The sequence below is a fragment of the Cavia porcellus genome, unplaced genomic scaffold (genome assembly GCF_034190915.1).
Source record: "Cavia porcellus strain 051 isolate PalLab524CR breed Dunkin Hartley unplaced genomic scaffold, mCavPor4.1 scaffold_24, whole genome shotgun sequence".
NCBI lineage: Eukaryota > Metazoa > Chordata > Mammalia > Rodentia > Caviidae > Cavia > Cavia porcellus.
In genome coordinates this window covers 35,954,594-35,974,888 of record NW_026947507.1, presented here as the reverse complement: position 1 = coordinate 35,974,888, position 20,295 = coordinate 35,954,594, and the positions used below count along the sequence as shown (strand labels likewise).

General features: G+C 50.4%; 1 protein-coding gene and 1 long non-coding RNA gene across 8 annotated transcripts in view; one reads left to right on the top strand and one right to left on the bottom strand.

Moving 5' to 3' along the window:
• Pebp4 (phosphatidylethanolamine binding protein 4) overlaps positions 1-20,295 on the top strand; it is a 202,656-nt gene that overhangs the window by 151,975 nt on the left and 30,386 nt on the right. The window lies entirely within an intron of this gene.
• Positions 6,944-20,295, bottom strand: part of LOC134472718 (uncharacterized) — a 41,084-nt gene continuing 27,732 nt past the window's right edge. The window contains exon 3 of the long non-coding RNA XR_010042645.1: positions 6,944-9,491. This is a non-coding gene — a long non-coding RNA (uncharacterized LOC134472718). The remainder of the gene's footprint in view (positions 9,492-20,295) is intronic.

Below are 20,295 nucleotides of genomic sequence, written 5' to 3'. Positions count from 1 at the left end.
ACCAAGCCAGTGTGTCAGCAAGTAGACAGCTGTCTGGGGGGCTCTGAAGAGCGCTGTGACATCCTCATGCTTCCCCACAAAATATCATCTCAGTTTGCCTGAAAGTTCACCATTAGTGACTCATTTCTTTGGGTTAAACATAGCCCTCCCTTCTTAAACACAACTGCTCCAGGAAAGAATTCATTGAATTCTTCATATTCCAGAGTGAATGAGGAGATCTGGGCAATGGAGAGCCAGAAAGGAAGGCAGGAAGGGGAATCAGAGAAAGGAACAAAGAAGAGGAAGGAAAGTTATTGAAAAGAAAAAAAAAATGCAGCAAGAGGCAGATCCAGCTCAAACCATAGCTGCTCCACAGCAATCCGAGTGACCCACCTTAGAGGCTGGAGGACTCCCCCCTCCTGGGTGTGGGAGCCTACTTCAACTGCCCTGCTCAGAGCTGCTCTAAGTACCCTTGTGGAGCGTCCATCCTCAGCTCTCCCAGAATCTTCTACTCAGAGCAGAGAAGATCTCTGGTAGAGAAATAGAGGAAAAATGATACTGGGAAGGATCCAGGAGCTGGTGAACGTAAAGCAAAGACTCCTCAGTGAGAGATGGAGGTATGAATGGAGGTAAAGCCCTCCTCATTCACTGGTACCAAGCTGATGCCAGTACAGTGGCCATCCTTCTCAGGACCACAAACCTGAGGAGGCTTGTACAGGCCTCAAGTGTGAGCAGGAAGTTCTGAGGGAGTGAGGCAGGCTGGGCCTCAGCAGGTCCCCGGAAGATGGTGACATAAGCAGGAAGAGGCCCCAGGATCCCAGCTGAGAAATCCCTCTGGCTTCTATCCTTCCTAACCTCACACTTCTCCCTTCCCTTCTTCGTCACCCACCTTCTTCCCTCCAGCCACAGTCCTCCCTTCTAGCTCTCTACCCTGCAGGAAGTGGCCCGTCCGCCATATTGAAACCGTCCCCTGTGTCTCTCTCTTAATGAGCCAGGTTAAATATGCTGTAATCAGAGTAATCATACACCTGGGCTGGCTCTCGAGAGAACTGCCTTTTGTACTGTGATAGGACATTAATAGCAATTATTCTGCTTTGTAATTGGAACTTTAAATACTAATTCAAACAGCCAGAGGAAAACCAATTAGTGCTAATTTATCTCTATGTGTTTTCCAGAGCTGGTGTCTGTCACACTGTGAAGAAATAGGTTGGTAATTAGTACAGTTGGGTGGTAGATAGAAGTAATTATCAGATTCTTTCATTTTTCTTGGCGGGGGGGGGGAATACATAGGGGGTGGGGAAGGCCTGGGTAAGTTCTATAAGCCTTTGTTCCCTTGAGGTTTACAGGAGCTGCTCAGGTATTACTGAGAGACAGTTGGGTTCCATTGGAGACACCTTGAAGGCCTTACAGGAGTTTTCTGGCTAATCAGCCCATGGAAAAACCATCATCAAAGATATGGCAAACCGTCTCACCTGTTTGGGTGAGGCAAGTCTCTTGAGCTGCCCAAAGCTGACTATGGGCTCAAGGAGACAGTAAGACGTGGGTCCCAAGGCAGCCTGTCGGTCCCTATCCAGGTAGACTGGGTAGATATGCTAAATCTCTCTGATTGCTGCTCTCCTCATTTGTAAAATGAACACAAAAATACCCACCAGACAGCATTGTTATGAGAATTAAATTAAATATGGAATGAGCCTGGAGCCCAGTAGTAATAGGCACGAGCTACTGGCTGCATACAGTTCACCTGAGACTCTTCCATGCGTTACCTCTAATAATCAAAGCTATAGGCTAAACACTGTGTCAGATGTTTCCCTGTCCTGTCCAGATTCTCACCAGCCCAACATCCCTGGAGAAGTTGCTTAATTGCACTAAGCCTTAGAGTCCTCATCTATGTAACGCTGGCAACAATGGTACCTTCTGCATAGATTTATCGTGAAGATGAAGTGAGGCAATGATCATACAGCTTTTAGGAGAACGGCAAGCATGGAGTAGGAGCTGCATGAAGGTCACTTATCATTATCAACATCACTATGTTATTATTTCATTGCATATGGTTTTGTGGTAATCTGTGCAGATCCTCTACTGACGGTGGTAGATACGGTATCATAAATAGATTTTATTAAATGCCTGACATATACTCCAGACCGCAGGCAGCTGGTGCCCACTATTTAGAAACACAGGCTAGCAGCCCTGAGCAAAGGGAAAGGGGGTGCTAATGGCACCTCACAAAGCTTCTTGCTTTGCAACATGCTTTCACATACACGATTCCATATAAGCGAGTCCTCATAAGCGGGTCCTCATAATCCTCATTACCTTACAGGTAGGAAAATGAAGACTGGGGAATATAAGTGACTTGCTCAAGAATGTGCTGGCATTGGTAGCTAAAGTCAGGTTTTTACTGCAAAATCTGCAGTTCCAAAATCTTTGTTGAATGGGTGCATAAGTGTGTCTCCCACTAAAGCACAGACCCTACCTAAATGTAGGGTGTGTATACTTCTTCATGAGGATCCAGGTTGATCAAGGAGTGGCCCATGGACTGGAGCCACAGAATTCTCCAGAGGAGAAATGGCATGCTGGACAGTTGGACAGCTCTCCTCTGCCTGGGTAAGGACTTTACGGTACTGAACTATAGACAGTCCCTGACTGAATGTTGGCTCAACGTAATATTTTTTGACATTAGGATGATGCAAATGTGATCCAGATTCAGGAGAAACTATGCTTTGGAATTTTGAAATTTGATCTTTCTCCAGGCTATGCACCAGGGAACATGACTGTGACGAGGGCAGGGGGCCTCAGCTCCCAGTCAGCTCTGCAGTCAGGAGGAAAGTCACCAACAGTTCAATTGCTGGGTTACTAAACTGATGTGCAGTGGATTAGGTAGACTGAAATTCATTGTCATGGGCCGGTGGGTTTATCTCAGTGGTGTAAGTGCCTGCCTGGCAAACGTGAGGTTGTGAGTTTGATCCCTGGAACAAAACAAAATTCAACTTCAAATAATGATAATTTTCATTTAGGATGAGTTTGTGACGGCATAAATCAAGGAGGATATCTTGATATCAGTGGGCAACACTGAAAAATTAGAGGTTACATTTAATGATCTGGAGACCAAGGACCTCTCCTGCTCACCACAGACCCCACCCCACCCACTGATGAAGTCAGGGGACCTGCTTGGACCTAGGAGGCATTTGAGGTGTGACCTATGGATGTAGCAAGGAGGAGGAGATGCAGCTGAAGCAGAGTCTGAGGAGGGATGGGACACACAGGTTTTAAAAGCACAATTAGACAAGAAGGGTAAGCACTGGGGAAAGGGGAGACAAGCTGAGGTGGGCTTCACACTTGTGCTGCAGGGGCAGATCTGACCGGGACCACCTCCCACAGTGCTTACTGCTCTCCTGACGGGACCCTATCTTCTGCTGACTTTTTACTCAAGTCCTGAGTATCTTAGTACGCTATCTGGTGCTATAACAAAATACCTGAGATGGGGTCACTTGTAAAGAATAGAAGCTTATCTGACTTACGGTCCTGGAGAGTGGTTCATCCTAGGGCATGGCAGTGGACATGGCATTCACTTGGCATCTGGTGAGGGCTTCGTGCTGCATTATCAACATGGCAACAGAGACCTCATGGCAGAAAACAGAGCGAGCATGCCAGCTTGGCTCTCTCTCCTGCTTCTTACAAAGCCATTGTACCACCATGATACCAAAAGCAGCTGCCTCCAAACACCACAGCAGCATTTCAAAGGTAGCACAAGGAGAAGACAAGGAGAGAATGGATAGAGATCCCTGAGGGAGGAGGGTGGCAGGGAAATGGAGACGGAGAAGGGAAGAAGAGCAAGAAGCAGGCTCATGGGCAAGGCAAAGTGGCCAGCTGTGCGCGGATCGAAGCAATGAGAACAGGGAACTGTGCAGAAGGCTCTGTGGGCAATCTCTTTTCCTCTTGGTTATAAGTACTGTATTTTCTAAATTTTCTACACTGAGCATATTCCTCTTTTATAGGAAGAAAAACAATGAAATTTTTATATTTTGGTACTGGGCATTGAACACAGGGCCTCATACTGGTTGTGCTGCTGAGCTGTATCCTTGGCCCTGAAATTTGTATTTTAGAAAGAAAGAGATATATGCTAGAGGCATTTTGAAGGAAGAACTGACAGAATTTGATAAGTGACTAGGTAAGGGAGACAAAGGAGATAGATGGGTCAAAAATAACTCCGAAGTTTTGTGACTGGGTGAGAGGGAAATACCTGAGTGCAGGCGGGCAGTCATGGAGGGAGGATCAGCTCGGTGTCCAGCTGCAGTGTCCAGCTGCTGGCTCCTAGAGGGCCATCACATGGCCACAGAGGGTCTCTTTGCAAAAAGACCTGAGGCACCTGTAGAGAGGCTGTTGGTCAACTCGTCAGATTGCAGGGTGGCTTGGGGCCAAGGACAAAACTCAGAATAACCTTATCTCAAGGCTTGTGCTACTGTCAAGGAACCATGATAACACCCCAAACACAACACACACATACACAAGAACCAGTCCAGCTCCCAGCTTGGGCACTTGGGCTGTGTAGTTGGTATGAAGAGGCAAAGGCAGATCTGCAGGAAGCAAGGATGGCTTTATGGTGCATCCAGAGAGCCAGCAGGATGCATGAGACTGAGGTGGGACAGAGGTGACAGGATGAGGCTTGGGAAAGTCCCAAAGGGCCCACAGCTACTAGACCTGCAAATTGAGGAAGTCCAGCCCTAAAGGATACAGGTTGCATGTCTCCCATAAAGAAGGGTCTGTGTAGATCCTAGCTTCTAGTCAGTGCCCCCTCCCCAACTGTCCAGTGCCCAGGTACCCACTCTGTCTGGCTCTTGGCTCTATTGTGGTCTACAGAGGCTTTGGATGTGATAGAGCCTCAGAAACCAATGTCCCCAGGCCACACAGCACCAGGATGGAAAAGGCTGTCCACTCTGGCCTCTGGAGCCATCTGTCTGGTATCTGCTGGTGACACAGCTAAGGGTGGGTCTCCCAAGGCTGAGAGTAGAATACTGCCTCTGTCTGGGCCAGCAGCCAGCCCTCTCCCCACTGCCTACCCCACACTGCCCTGATCCCCCACACCCACAGCCCTCTGTGCTAGGCCTGCCTCCCTGTACCTCGAGTCAGAAGACTGTATTGACTGGGCTCAGGTCTCATCTGGGGCTGTGTCACCGTTTCCTTGGCAACCGAAGGGGTGGGTGAAAAGTAACACAAAGCAAACAGAATGAGATCCACATGGGTGGCCCAGGAGCAGTCACCTCAGCATCCTGAGGCCTTGGTGACCAGGCTGAGGCATGCCTGTCTCACTCCTTAATCTGAGCTGATTCAGGATGGGGAGCTCCAAACTCCAGGCCAGTAAGGAACACTTTCCACTGTTCTACAGAGCTGTGTTATCAGGAAAACCAGAAAAAGATTCCTGATCAGGGCCAATATGCCAGTCCTGGAGCTAATGAGACTGAGACTTCAGGTTCCCAAAGTCAGTCATCTCCCAGGGAGCACCACAGAGGAGCCGCAGAGCCACTGAAAAGAGCTCAGGGCAGTCCCTGAGGGGGAAACTGAGCCTGCTGGGGACCCCAGAGCACCCAGGAGTCCTGAACTAACATCATCACCCCACTGTCCCTGCCTAAGCCCTAGAGTATTTGGGGAACTTCCAACAGGTGCTGTCAGAAAACCCCTTGCCAGTGTGTGACTAGGACTCCACAGTGGCTTTCACATACTTTTTATGAAGTTACAAAGGCATATACCAAGGACACAGATCTCAAGTGAATTCCTGTACAGCTTTTTACCTGTGGAATCACCACCAAGATCAAACTATAGGTTTTCAGTACCCCGGTTTTCAGGCCTCACAGGCTTCTCTCCCACTCCACACCTCCGACAATGGGGATTATTTAGACTGCTGTCACCACTGATTGGGCATGTTCTTAACACCATGTAAATGGCATCAGGTGGCAGATGGTGATTTGTGTCATGGTCTTCTTCCTCCAGAGTCAGCCGAATGGCTGTGGAAGCAGCCGTTCATTCCCCGTGCCACGCGCTGTTGTCCTTTGGTTTCTCAGAGGCTCTCATGACTGTGTCTCAGTTGGAGGCCGTCAACTGTGACTTTCTCTCCTGGCCATCTGTGACCTTGGGGCCATGCACATCCACACCGCTAGGCTCAACTCCAGGGTCCTACACCTCTTCCACCCTGCAGAAGTGACACGGGGATGACAGCAGGTCTGACGACATTGCAGGGATAACCTTGAATTCCCTCTCATTTCCAAGAGAAAGAAATAAGGGGGGATTATTCGAAAACGGTGGCACTTTATTATTAGTAACATATTTGTCTGTGCTACATCTCACAACTGCTGGTCCCACACCAGTGTGTCACAGCTTTGAAGCTGAAAACTGCTAGTCTCAGGGGTGTGATTTCAGAAGGAAAGGAAGGCCACTTCCTGCCCCTGAAATACCTGCCCCCCCCCGCCTCCACAAAAGTCTCACCCCAGTCATTTTATTGCACTGCAAAAAGCAGCCCCTTTTTAATTGCACAGAGAGAGAATGGAGAGAGAATCTGTTTAGTCCACGGTGCCCCTTAGCGTGACTCACAAGGAACCGAAACTCCTGTGCTGTACCCTTGCCCTTGTGCGGCCCTCTCTCCATCCCCACCACATGCTGAGGAGCGTGATATTGTTATCCCTGCTTTGTACATGAAGAAACTGAGGCACGGGGAGGTCACAGAACCAGCCAAAGACCATCAGGTGGCAGAGGCAATCAAAGCCAGCTTAATCTCCTCCATAGCTCATGTTGTGACTCACGAGGGACCAGAGGGACAGCAAACCCTGAGTGTCTGTGAGCAAGACGGAGAAGCCACACTGAGGATGAAAGTGACACCCTGGGGCACGGAGCAGTGTCAAGGAGAGAAAAAAGAGCAGCATCTCTGCTATCACTGGGCAGGCACTTTTCACTGGGACGAAATACCAGACACCTGTAATTTAAAGGAGAAGAGGTTTATTTTGGCTCCAACACCTTACATGTGATATTTCAGCCTCTACAGAAACTTGTGTGAGGGGTCCTCCAAGCCCCTTCTGGAGATGAGAAAGTCCTGCTTAGAGTTAGGTATATCATCATGAGCCTGCAGCCTCCGTGAAGGCAGGGACCGAAGGGTCTGGTGGCCGGCATGTTCCACTGTGTGACATTGTCTGGGTGCTCATTACCTATGCATGGACTTCACTGCCTGAGTCTTATGGACATGTATGGCCAGGTGTGGCCAACCTTGAGACCATTTCGTCCTTGTCACCAGATGGCTTCACAGCACCCGGCCTGGCTAGAGATGTAGCGTGCAGATGTAAGGGCTCAATAGGAAAGTGCGTTTAATTTCCACCCAAAGAGGCCAAGGGACTGCCTGCTTAGATCTGCTGCTAGTCCTTCTTGACAGGAGCTCATCCTTGCCAAGACAGCACCCACACCGTCCATGATTTCACCACAATGTGTCCCCTCCTTTGGGCCCTAAATGCTAAGGGTCATGGTTTCCTGATTCACCAAACTTGTAACAGGGAACCACTATGTGTCAGGCACTGTGTTAGGCAGACATCACAAATTGTATGAGACACCATCATATCCTCGGGATCTAGAAAACGACTGTGCTTCAGGGGAGGAAACCTATGGAATAGGTCTCAATAGGAGAGTGACCAGGTCACATCTATTTCCTGTGATGCCAGCTTTGGCAGCAGCAGTCAAGAGCAGATAGGAGACCAGATGCTGGCCATGCCTCAGCAGTAGCGACAGTAGTCCAGACGTGGGCTTATGTGGGGCTACACTCATCCCTGAAAAGAGATGTTCCTGAGAAAGGACCAAGAATCAAGTGGCCATGGGATGGAAGGGCAGTGAGGGGGAAGCTCTCAGCTAAGTCCCTAGAGGTCCAGATGTATGCTTTGATACGACAAGGAAATTGGGTGCACCCAGGGTGGGGAAGTCAGTCCATTCTTCCCACCCTCAGGGCCAGGAACATCCTTAGGGATCACAACCTCCATGTGGAGATGTGTTTGGTCCCTGGATTGGGGGTGGGTAGGAGTCATAGCTAGGAACAAAGGCAATTATCCCACTCTAAGACCCATCAGATTTTGTCTGATGACCACTGGGCACCTGTGCCCAGGCTGCCACTGAGAGGAAAACAGCAATCACAAGGCGGGTGGGACCAGGCTGCAGGGGCCCAGTGCAAGCGCCACTGTTCTGTCAGCTCTCACTTACAAAACCCAGATTCAGAGATGAGAGTACTAGAAACTCAAACACAACAACCACAGAGCGTTAAACCCAGACACGGGTCCCTTTGATGCTCAGGGTCTCTGGGAACGACAGTGACCACATTCCTAGGAAGCCAGTCCCAGTGCTCAGGTTAGGTCATAGTGGGCAGTGGGACTGTCCCCTAACTCGGTGCTTCTGGAGGATTCGTGTAGCAGGCAGCCCGTGGTACCTCCAGCAACAGCTCAGAGAGAGCAGCCTGGGTTTGAGGGCACAGCTCAGCAGAAGCAGGAGAAGAGTGAATCCCAGAGACAAGATGGGAACAAAGGCAGCCTGGTCAGATGACCCAGGGTGGAGTCCGTGTGTGTGTGTGTGTGTGTGTGTCTGTGTGTTTTAGACTCAACTGAACCCTCTTCAACCCAAGACCATGAGTACACTACAGCAGCTTAATGGAAGCTCAGATTTGCTGCCCTTCTTTTTCTTTTCCCTTGAGGAAGAACTCTGAAGCAGAGTGATAAGTTCCTTCAGATGTGACCCTGGCTTGTGGAAGTCACCTGGTGTGGGCTGGGGATTTAGTTCAGTGGCATAAGTGCCTGCCTAGCAAGTGCAAGGTCATGAGTTAAATCCCCAGTACCACAAAAAAAAAGAAAAAAAGAAGTCACCTGGTGAAAGCTGTGTGGTGAACGAAATGAATGAAAGTGTTGAAAGCGTTCAGATAGGAGAAAAGTTCATCTTGGTCCATGGGGCTCCACGCACAATTATAGCCATGGTAGTTGCTGGGGAAAGATCGTTCTTTCCTGGTAATTGTTGCACAGGGGTAGAGCTCAAGAGAAGGCAGGAGCTTTCTGGCAGTGGTGATGGCTAATCCTGTGAGGCAGGCACTCATAATGTCCCCATTCTCAGCCGAGGAAGAAGCAGAAGCAAAGACACATGAAGTCCCTTATCCAAGGTCAGAGGTGAAGCCAGGCCTGCTAGCTCCAGCAGTCACTTCTCGTAAACCCTCCCAACCCTGGAGCCAGGCCATGAGGGCTGGACCACCACAAGAGAGGACCCAGAACCAGGAAGGCACAAGTTCTTTATCATGGACGTTGTCACAGGGACTCAGCAGCAAATGAATGGGCAACTCTTAACTGCTTTGTTCCTTTGCCCGTGGTTGTTCTTCTGAAGGAAGAGTTGCTTGGGACCATTCTGTTTGAAGTGGACACTGACCTGGCAGTGAAGAGCCTGGGGTCCAGCCCTACTGCAGGTAGCTGTGTGACATTAAGTGATGTACACAGTGCCTCTTGGTCAAGGTTCCCCAGCTGTAAAACAGAGAACAAAGAAAATCTCTACTCCCTTCAACTCCAGCATCCCACGGTTCTTAGTTCTGTTGTAGAGGAGGAAAAGGTAGACCATAGGAGACGCCCTGCTCGGTTCCCTGTGCAGAAGTAATTCTACCTCTCTGGCCTCTGCCATCTTTTGCCTCTTTAGTGGCATGGTCACTAGAGAATTTTCAGCATGAAATCAGGCAGATCAATACCAGCTCACCCATCCCCATGGAACTTAGCCGTTTCCTCCCATAGGACTGAGAATCTAAGAATCTAGGGCACCTCAACATTGACTTTGCTTTTCAAGCTGTCCAGTATGACTTCACGTTCTCTAAAGTTGAAGAACGAGGAACAGTGGAGGTTAAGAGCAGATTTTCCTCTAGCAGGAACAAAGGTGACTGTCACAAACACCCCAAAAAACTGAGGGAGCAGAATTCTGGCAACATCTGCAGATAGGCATTTTGCAGAAATGCCCCTGCCATGTGGTCTTCTGCCCCTGTGCTGCTTTATAGATATATAGACATATATTTACGTACATATAAATATCCCTGCTCCCTGAGGAACAATGAGGCTTAACCAAGTGGGAATTCATTGTGGTCTGTTAGGATTCTCTGCAAAGGAATTTTGCTGGCGTGGGACATAGAGATTGTGTATCCAGGACACCATCTAGTTAATAATAATAATAAAAAACCTGCACAGCTTCCTAGAATGCACACGTGTGTGTGTGTTCTTTAAATTAAAACACACAATTTCCATGTGTGTGTGTGTGTGTGTGTTTTCTTTAAATTAAAAAGGGTGTGTTGTTTCCCCCCTTTTTGCTAATTTAAATTGTAATTTTTTTTTCTTTGAGACAATAAGAAAACTAACAGTGGGGTTAAATAATTTGTTGAAGGGTGGGGGATAGAGAAGCCTTCAGGTTTGGAAAAAGGGGGGTAGGGGACTCAAATCTGCCAGCAGCAGCAATAAATGCAGAGTTATGCCTTAGGCATAATATATCAAGGAAAATATAATGCATCCAGCTTAAAACTAATGATTGCCATATAATTAGATGAGAAGCATTGTGCTATAAATGTGTATTCTTTAGCGTGCTGTGATTTTACTGTAAAAAGAGAGAGAGAGAGAGAGCAAGAAAGGAGACAGAAAAACACAGAGCCCAGCAACATACTATAAAAAGAACCCTCTGTTGACTTCTCTGCTGTTTAGTATTCCTTGGCTGTTCTCCCTTGGGAGTGTGTAATTAGTACTTTATGAAGAGTACATTTAAAGCAGTTTAATATTCACCTCATTCAGTCTGAAACAATGTGATCCATGCTTAGACAAATCAGTGCTCCTTGCTGACATAATCTGTCAGAACATTACCTCTGAAAAGACCTTTCAAGAGGTTCGGCTGTTAATTAGTTGTCTATCATGTATAAACAGAGCAGTGAGCAGAAGGGCCTCGACAGGCCAGAGGGATACGTTGGGAAATGCATTTTGTATGAATGCGGCTCGCAGGGGGGTCTTCTCACTCAGTGCCTCCCTCCTCCCCACCGCAGCCTCACCCCACCATGTCTGCAAACTACCCAGGCTGTGGGCCGCTTCCGGGACAGCAAGGCACTTCTGGTTGGCTTCAGTGGGCACCACTGCCTCTGCCCCAGAGGGGGCTGTGAATGAGGCTAGTGGTGGTGTTTCCCACATGCCACTCGACAGCTCCCAGAGACAGGTCCACCTGTGAGAGAAATGTCAGCTGTCTCCTCCGTCCAGGAAGGAAGACCTCGCCAGCCCTCTAGGCTGTAGGGCCAGGCAGAGAGCATAAGCAAGAGATTAGAGACCAGGTGCACATCCCTGTTTTCACCTTGAAACCTGCACAGCATTAGAGAGGACAAAGGCCTGCAAGGGTCAGAGTCATTTGCAAGGTCACGAAGTCCCTGCCTTCAGGGAGCGTCTATGCTACAGTCCACCCTACAAGGTCAGGGGCATCTGTCCTTCCAGTACGGGCTGCCTCGGACTCGCACGGCACTCCTTCATGCCGGACTTAGAACACAGCATGTGAGACACTTCCTAGAGCCCTGCAGATGCTTCCCCAGTAGGAGGTCAGCACACCATCCTGGATCCTGTCACTCTTGCTGGGCTGCTAGGACTCCCTCTCCTGGAAGGCTGGCACTGTCTCCATTCGGCTGACCTCCGCATCCATTCTCAGGCATCCCACATTCCTTGGGGACCTCAGCTCCTATAGCCTTGTATTCAACACTGATTCCATAAGCATCCATTGAGTACCTACTGTGTGTATTTACTGTGCACCACGTTCTAGGACAACAGAAATCCGTGAGTCACGGTCTCTGTTCTTGAGACATTTACGGGCCCATAAATTTGTAATTATGATCCAGGGCAATTATGAGTAATATAAGGGAAGCAATATAATTTCATGAGGAGGAGGACGGACGAGCGCTGGAGTCAAATGGTCTGGATTCGGATTTCAGCCTGATCACTTAACAGCTAAGGAACCCTGGCTGGTTATTTAGCTGCTCCAAGCTCAGTTTCCTTGTCTGTAATGGAGATAAGGCCACCTCTTCACCCACTTGTCAATAATAAGTGAGATAATGCGATAAAATGCCTAGCACCAGGCTTGGTGTATAATCAGTGCTTGGTCTCCAGCTAATCTTTACTCCTAAACAGTACAACAGCAGGACCAACCAAAGTGTCTAAATGTGGGGCTGAGGGTGTAGAGGGCTTGCCTAGCGTGATGGGGCTAAAGGACACTAGCAAATTCATCCCTGTCTGATGATGAAGTCTCTCACACGCCACGTCTCCTTCCTGGAGTCAGCCTCTCGGGCTTTGAATGAAAGATGGAAAAGCTGAGAGGGGAAATGACTAACATAGGGGTGTCTGGTGGGCATCTTCTCCAGATTCTTTCCATCCTACCAGGCTGGCTCTGACCTCCAGACCCTCTGGCAAGGGAAGCTGGGACACAGAGAGGCTCTGAGCAGCCCAGGGAACCCAGGTGATTGGGTAGGAGGGCAGCCATGGTAGGGAGGTGACAAGCCCTCATCCCACATACCCTTCTCATGTGGATCCAGTTTCAGCACATCTCCAATTTCCTTTTTCAACACATGCCCAATGCTCTTGGACCTGTTTCAGTCACTCAGTCACCCCTAAGAGGAGCACCCCAATGTGCTGGATCTGGAAGGGTGATCTTGGCTCCCACCGACAAGCTGTGTAACTGCCCTAGAGGGCAGAGAAGCCTGGTTCCAGTGGCAGCTCTCCTGCCTCTGGCTGTGTGGCCAGTGGTGGTTCCCAAGCTTCTCTGTGCCTCTCTTTTCTCCCTGGGAGCAGAGTGAAGGATTCCCCACCCCTCCCCAGCCCTAGTATGGGATCTGGGAGAGCGAATGAGGTCATGTCTGTGAGCTGCTTGGCGGAAGGAAGCAGCAGGAGACGTACAAGGCCACATTATCTTCTGGGGCTGGTTGGGTGGTTACCATGAATTCGCTGAGACGTGGGAAGTCTTTGAAGGGCCTCAGAGCCAGCGCTGGGAATACCGCAGTAAGGCATGTGTCACAGCCAGCTTGAGCTTCCAAGTCTCTGAGCTGTGAGTTCAAATCCCACCTCAGCGGCTTACCAGCTTTGACACACCCCACAACCAACCGCTTTCAGCCTCAGCTCCCTCATCTACAAAACGGAACGGCTCCAAACACAGAGGGTGTTGTGTTAATAATAGTGCCTGGCACAGCACGGACGCTCACTGTGATGATTGTTGATAAACACTTACCGTGCACCCTTTTCCCTAAGGACAGCCTTCTAATGGACAGAAGGACTGAGTGGCCCATGAACACCTTCTGAACAAGAAAAGTGGGCAGTGACCACAGGGCTTTCCAGCATTGCCCAGGGTTCCTGGGAGCCCAGGGACCCTCAGTCAGAGACTGTGGTGACCATGTACTTCTGGGACATCTTTCCTCTCAAGCAGTGGTGATCACTCCTTGCTCTTCTTTTGCAAATGCCAGACTTCAGTGAATCCCCAGGCCTTGGGGCAGACACACATGAGCTCTCTCCCTCTGGCCATTTTTTGCACTGCAAGAAGGGTTGCAAAGATGGGCCTTGGACTCACATGGAAAAGGCCTCCCTCACTGACCAAGCTGATCCAAGTGGTCATGGGATAGCAACTGAGTTTGTGGGAGCTAAGGCCAGCCAGGCAGCTGAGAGATCCATCCAGCAGAGGGTGTGAGAACCAGCCACAGACCAGCCAAGACCTCCATGCCACTCATAGCAAAGCTGCCGAGCCAACCTGGCCGAGACTGTCTGAATTAGTCACCAGTTTTGACGAGGAGTTAAACCGGTTACATAACAGCCTCCCTCCTTCTCTTCAGTTAGCTCTCCAGGAGCTGGGGCTCTCTGGGTCTGTGGCAGGGAGCCCAAGGGCTAAGGTTCCAGCACTGGCCCTCCCCAGGCCTGATTCTGCAGGGCCAGAAGGAGGCGCCAGCAGCTCACCTCCTGCAGGAGGCTGGCCACTTGCCTCCCATGCGATCCAGCGCTAGTCCTGCAACCCACAGCCCAGCTCTAGGCGTTAGCCCGGAAGATGCCCCAGACAATGAGTTAAATGGTTCTCAGCTGCTGGCAGCTCAGTAACACCGCAGGCACTCCAGGCCCACTCTCACTGCTGAATATACCATAATGCATCGTGACAATAACTAACCTCCCCCCCCCAAGCACCGTGGGGACACTTTTCATTCACTGTGCTCTGGTCAAGGCATTGTCAGTGCTACAAAGATAAGGAAAGTGGTGGCCTGGGCTTCCAGGCCAATACGGGCAGACATGGATGCTCTGAGCCATCGACACCACTTCCCAAAGTCAGGTCTGACCTCTATGGAGAGGTCAGTGTCACCAAGCAGAGATCAGCTTCCACCAAGGGCTTCCCTAGGATGGAGTCGGGGTCTGTGGCCAGCTTTTCCTGCTGATACACTCATCCCACTGCATATGGCTGAATAAAGAACCAGCAGTGTTTAACAATATTGATGATGAAGATGACGATGGTGGAGGGGCTGTTAAAGAATATGTGTGTCCTAGTTTGACCCAACCCCAGGGGCTTCAGTTTTCTCTCGTGCCCATTGATGCTTCTGTTAGATGATAGAAAACCAGCGGTGAGAGCTTGAGAAACATGTAAGGATCCCTCTGACCTCATCATTCAGGAAGAGACACTACTGTGTGGGGGAGCCCAGCAGTCATTGAGAAGGGCAGAGGCGTCTTGGGCTCTCTTCCCTTTCCCAAGCCTCAAGGAGGGAATGGCCCCAGTCCAGGCAGTCTGCACTGAGATACCCACCATAGGCCACACCCCTAACTCACCAACCTACCAAATTCCTGAGTGGGAAGAGCCGGAAGGGGCCTCCAAGGGAATCTGGTCCAGCCTTCCCACTTTCCAGATGAGAACACTGAGGCCCAGAAAGGAGAAATGTTTCATCCGGACTGAAGAACTGAACAGCCATTCAAGGGTTCATCTCCTTTTGTTACACTGGGAAGACCAGAGAGGGGTGCTGGAGATAATGTGTGCGGAGAATCTGTCCGCCTCTCAACTTGGCAAGGCCTGTGTCATCCATGCTGCCTGCCTCTCTGGCTCCATACCAGACAGGTGACAGCTCTGCAGAGGGAACAGTGACTGTCCCAAGGAGACCACACAGAGGGCCGGATACCAAGCCAGTGTCAGGACAACAAGCCTCTCCTCTCTGCTCAGCCTCCTAGAAAACAACAAAAGATTTCCTTCCATACCTTGTACCCCACCCCTTCCTGCAGGCGAATTGTGATGAAAAGTCCGATTCGGCTTCTATCACCCAAAGATCTCTCCCAGGTGTCTACTCAGGATAAGCTTTCCCAGAAACATTTGAAGCCAATTAGAGAAAATTAAGGAATAAAATAGGGAACTTTGTATGAGTTTAGGCCATGAAATCACTTATTCACTCAACAAACTTGTGCTTTGTCTTTGGTTTCCCCTATAACCCAGAGATTTTCCATCTGAAAATCCCCTACCAGCAACCCCCGGCCCCAGCCTCTATCTTCAGACTTTCCTTTCCCATCATTTTCCCCATCTGGGACCCAAACCTAGCCCACACCCTGTCAATGAACGTGTAGACTCAGATAGAGGTTGTGGGAGGGGCCCCGGCAGACTCACACCCAGACAGATGTGCTCTGTTCCCTGCACAGCTGGCCAGGAGGCCCATCTGCGCTCACTTCCTGCCTGCCTGCTCCAGCCCCTCACACCTCCCACGCAGGGGTGGGGAAGTCTAGTCCATAGACTTTTTTTCTCAGTCCAAAAGCCAGTGTCGAAGCGGCCACCAGCATAGCAAAGCACAGAGCCCCAGCTCCTGCCCTTCCCACTCCCGGGCAAGGAGTGGTGGCCTGGGAAGGACTTCAATAAGGTAGCGTCTTCCCTTGGGCCACTCTGGAGGGCTGTGCCTTGGACTTCGACCTTCGTCTCCTGGCCGCTGCTCAGGAGCTGCCGGGCTCTGAAGTCCTCCCAGCGACCTTCGTCCTCATGGAACACATCCACAGTATCACTGATCTGGCTTCATCACTCATGCCAGGTGCCTTGAAGGGAAGCAAAGGATCACTTTCAAAGACAGTTTGATGCAAAAAGATGTGGCACCTGATTGCGGCCTCCTTATGGAAGGACTCATGGCTCCCGCCATCCTGCTGGCCATCCTGCTGCTGGGAGGAGGTGGGGTGTGCTTGCTGAAAGGAGCTGATGGGTCTCTGAACCTTGCTTGTTCTGGGGCGCTTGCTGCGCCCTCCTGGATCCTAAGCACAGAGCATCCCCTCTCTGGGACACTTCCTGTGGGAGGGCCACTCCTCAAGGGCAGCCTGTGGGACTGTGCTTTTTTGTCTTCCTGTAGCAGGAGGTGCTCAGGAGGTGCAGGCCTAGCTGGGCTGCCAGCATCCTCGCCCGGTACACACTTGGGTCAAACAGGCAAGCGGGGAAGCTGATGAACCTTTCCAGTTCGCAGTTAGGAAGCACCAACCACGTGGGCGATCAGGAAAAGGTGAGATGCAGCAAGGTGTAGAGTAGAGACCCCAATGTGGAGGAAATGAGACGTTGGAGTGTGAAATTAACCAGCGGCCCCTACTCAGAGGGCCTCTTTGTCAATGCACGACCTAATGCCTTGGGAGTGAAGCTGCAAGATGGCGAATCATTTCGCTATCCTAGACTCATAAGACCCTTCAAACGGTGTGCAATCCCCAGAACCCCACACCTCCTGATCAGTGGCCTTGCCTGGATGAGAACTGACCTCACTGGGTGAGAATGAGTGTCTGGAGCAAGAACTTATGCCCATGCTTTCCAGTGGCACAGGGACATGCCTTCCTGCACCGCCATCTGTGATAAGTAATTCCAGTCGCTGCGCTCCCCCAAAACACGTGCAAACACACATACCCTTGGGATCTGACTACATGAGGAGCAATGCTGGTTTTTTCTGCCAGGCTGGAAACCCATTACTTGTGGAGGTCAGTTCAGGTTTCTGAGCTGCCGCTGGGTGGCCAGGCAAAGATAGACTTCAATTATTTTGTTTTGAAAGTATTGTTTTAAGTATCTAAGAAAGAAAAGTTCTTTCCCAAAGGCATTCATGTCACCTTTCCTTCCATTTCACAAATCTGGCCACCATTACTGTGACAGAGTCCCTGCCATTCAGGTCCCAGCCTGAAAATTCTGATCTGATAAATCTGAGCCTAACATCCGAGAAGGAGGATGAATGATGAGGAGATGACCGATGACAGGAGGCTGGATGACAGATGAGCAGAAAAGCAGGTTGATAAGCACACAGCACGTCCCCATCCAGGGCCTCGGAGGAGAGTGCTTGGCAGAAGCTTCTCTGTGTTTTGGAGTCAAGTGATTTATCTTTCTGGGGCTTCAACCAAGAACAACCCAAGTATTCTTTAAATAAAATACCCAGACACCACAACACACAGCTCTTCCCCGCTACAAGGTAAACCTCCTGTTCCACCAGCCCATAAAGACTGGGGGCTTCCCGCCCCTCGGCAGATTTCTGAGAAAGGAAAAATGCACTTTCACGTATTTACCTGGAATCCTCCACTGGTTCCTCAAGATAGAAAAGGCCTAGGGGGTCTCACTGTTGTTCTGGGTGTCAGACCCTTGCTCTCCCTGGCAGCGAGGGCTCAAAAGAAGGAACAGGGCTTCATTCTGACACCTACCCCAAAAGAGTCACAGGCAAGTTCAGTAGCATCTCTAGGATTTTGAGTCAAGGGCCTCCCCATCTGCTCTCCTATTCATGGAATCTTATTCTAGGGTGGCCACCCTGGTCCACCCAACCCTACCTAGAGGCAAGTGGGTTTGACCTTGGAGCCCCTGCTGCATGGACTCTCTGGGGCAGATTTCACAACCCAGCCCTGGGTTTTACTACAAGTTTCAGACAAAGAAGGTGTGTCGGAGCCCAGAGCATGCTTCTGCCCGCTGCGTGGGTGTCGAGTTCAATGCCTTCTTGTCAACACTTGAATGTGTTGAACATCACTCACAAGGGCATTCTTTAAGAAACCTATTAAGTTAATTACCCAGGCACTTTTTTCCCCTCTCTTCCCCCTATCCATGCATCTCATATTAGGGGAAAAAAAAAAAAACTGGCTTTCTTCCTTTCTGAGATACTTTTGATGTAATTCCTCTCCCCTCGGCAAAAATAACATCTTGTTTATTTTCTCTAACAGTTAATCAGGGTGGCTGCACTGCGTAGACGTCCTCCTTTGCTCAGGGCTTAGTGCTGGGAGAGACTAAGAAAAGCGAAGTATGGCCCTGGGGACTAGGGGTGGGCAGTATCAGGCATCCTGCGTTCCCACAAATCATTGCCAGAAAAGTCAATCACAGTGCGAACAGTAAAGCTGAGACAGGAGTTGCCAAGTGTAACAAATCAGTCAACAAGCATTTATTAAGTACAAACCGCCTGCCCAGGACCATCCACCTTGGCTTTGGAAGAAGAAAAAAAATCTGTGCTAGATATATGTTTTCCCAGGTCCATGCATACCCAAAGCCTTAGAAAAATGAAAGCATTAACTTATTATAAATAATCTCAAGCTAGGAATCAGGCACCTGGCTTCTAGAACCACCCTGCTGCCCGCACCTGGTCTTACAGGTGCTATGCCCCTAATTTGTTGCTCTGTCCCATGCAGGAGAGGCCCTGGCAGTGCCCCACCTGGGCAGGAGTCTATTCAAAGGCAGCGGGAGGAGGCAATGTTCAGACAAACTGAATGGGGACTGTTTCAGAGAGTCGATCCAGCTGGGTGGTTGTGTCCTGGTGACACCTCTGTCCAGAGAGACATGGGAGGGATGGGAACTCTTGCTTTCAACTAGAAAGCACACAGAGCTACAGAGAGGCCCTTAGAGACAGAAGAAGCAGGAGTCAACCAGTCAGACCTCAGGTTCCAGTCATTGCAAGGAGGGAAGTGAAGTGTGTCAGCTAGGATACGGAGGAGCACACCCCAAGACTTCCTTTCCAAGACCCTGCATAACCTAAAACCTGTCCCTATTCTTCCCTATTTCCTGGAAGCAAAAACCTTGGAGCCAGTGCAGACAAGGCCTTGTGGACACACCCTCCTGTACCCAAACTGTCCCCTGAACCCAGACTGTCTGCCGCTGAGTCCCAAGAGTGGAAGCACCCAAACTCTCAGCAGACTGATCTGGATCCATAGGGCAAAGAAGCATTGACGTGGTGAGGCCTCTGTGCAGAATCAAGGCGTGCAGATGGACCCAAGGGACCAACTGGGCCAGCTCCCTGCCCCTAGGAGGCTCTACTGCTAAGCCTGGTGGTAAACTCCCCACTTCTGGGGAGAGCAGTGGCCAAGAAGAAGCGCTGCCTGCATGTGGGGAGCCTCATAGCTTCCAGGAGGGCTCGCTGTTCCCTGGATGCTCTTGTTCCTGGGGAACCCCAACACTGCCTGAAGTTGTTCCCACCCTCCTCCCTGCCCTGCCTCTGACTCAAGGCTGATGAAAGCCTGGTGACCTTTGACTCACGCCCCCATTCTTCACTGCCTTCCGTCAGAGACCACCTCCATCTATGTGCAGTCCCCTGCAAAAGAGTGTGGGATTGGGGAGAAGAATGGTGGAGGCCAAGCACTAGACCTTGAGCACCTCAAGTTTGGAAAAGTAGGCTCCTGAGCCCTCATTGCCCTCTCACCAAAGGCACCTAGCACAGGTTTCACTCTGACGCAACACTGCCAGGCGGGTTCTGTGACCCAGCATCCCTGAGGCTTGTGCGTCTTCCGGGGCAGGAAAAGACAGCATCCTCTGTTCTTACACCATGGCCTTGTTCCATGAATTACTGGCTACTGGGCTTCTCTCTGCTGGCCCTAGTGCTCCTTTCAGGGGCCATCAAACCCCAGCCCTTGGCTGAGAGCGAGGCCACACCCAGGCAGGCTGAGAGAAGCCCTCTCTTGGGGATCCCCCTCCTCTTTCCAGATTTGGGGCACTCTTCTGGAGGCTAGGAGGGCAATGCAGCAAAGCTTGATTTATTTCCCTCAAGTCTCTCTTCATGAGTGTATGTGCGTATATGTGTGCAAACTCATGTGCGTGTGCATAGTTGCTCAAGTTCACTAAGAACCTTAGCATTGCATAAGATGGGCTTGAGTCCAGGTTCAGCCCAGCCTCCCCTCCCCTTCTCCCTCCACCCAGGCAGGACAGACGTCCCCCCCCCACCCTGCACTGGCCATGGCTCTGCAGGAGACCATGCTTGCACTCACACATTCCCTGAGAATGCCCCTGGGGCCTGGGGAGAAAGCTTTCCGGGAGACTTTTATGGCCAAAAAGGAAGTCTGGGCACCGTTGGAACAGCCTGGGTCA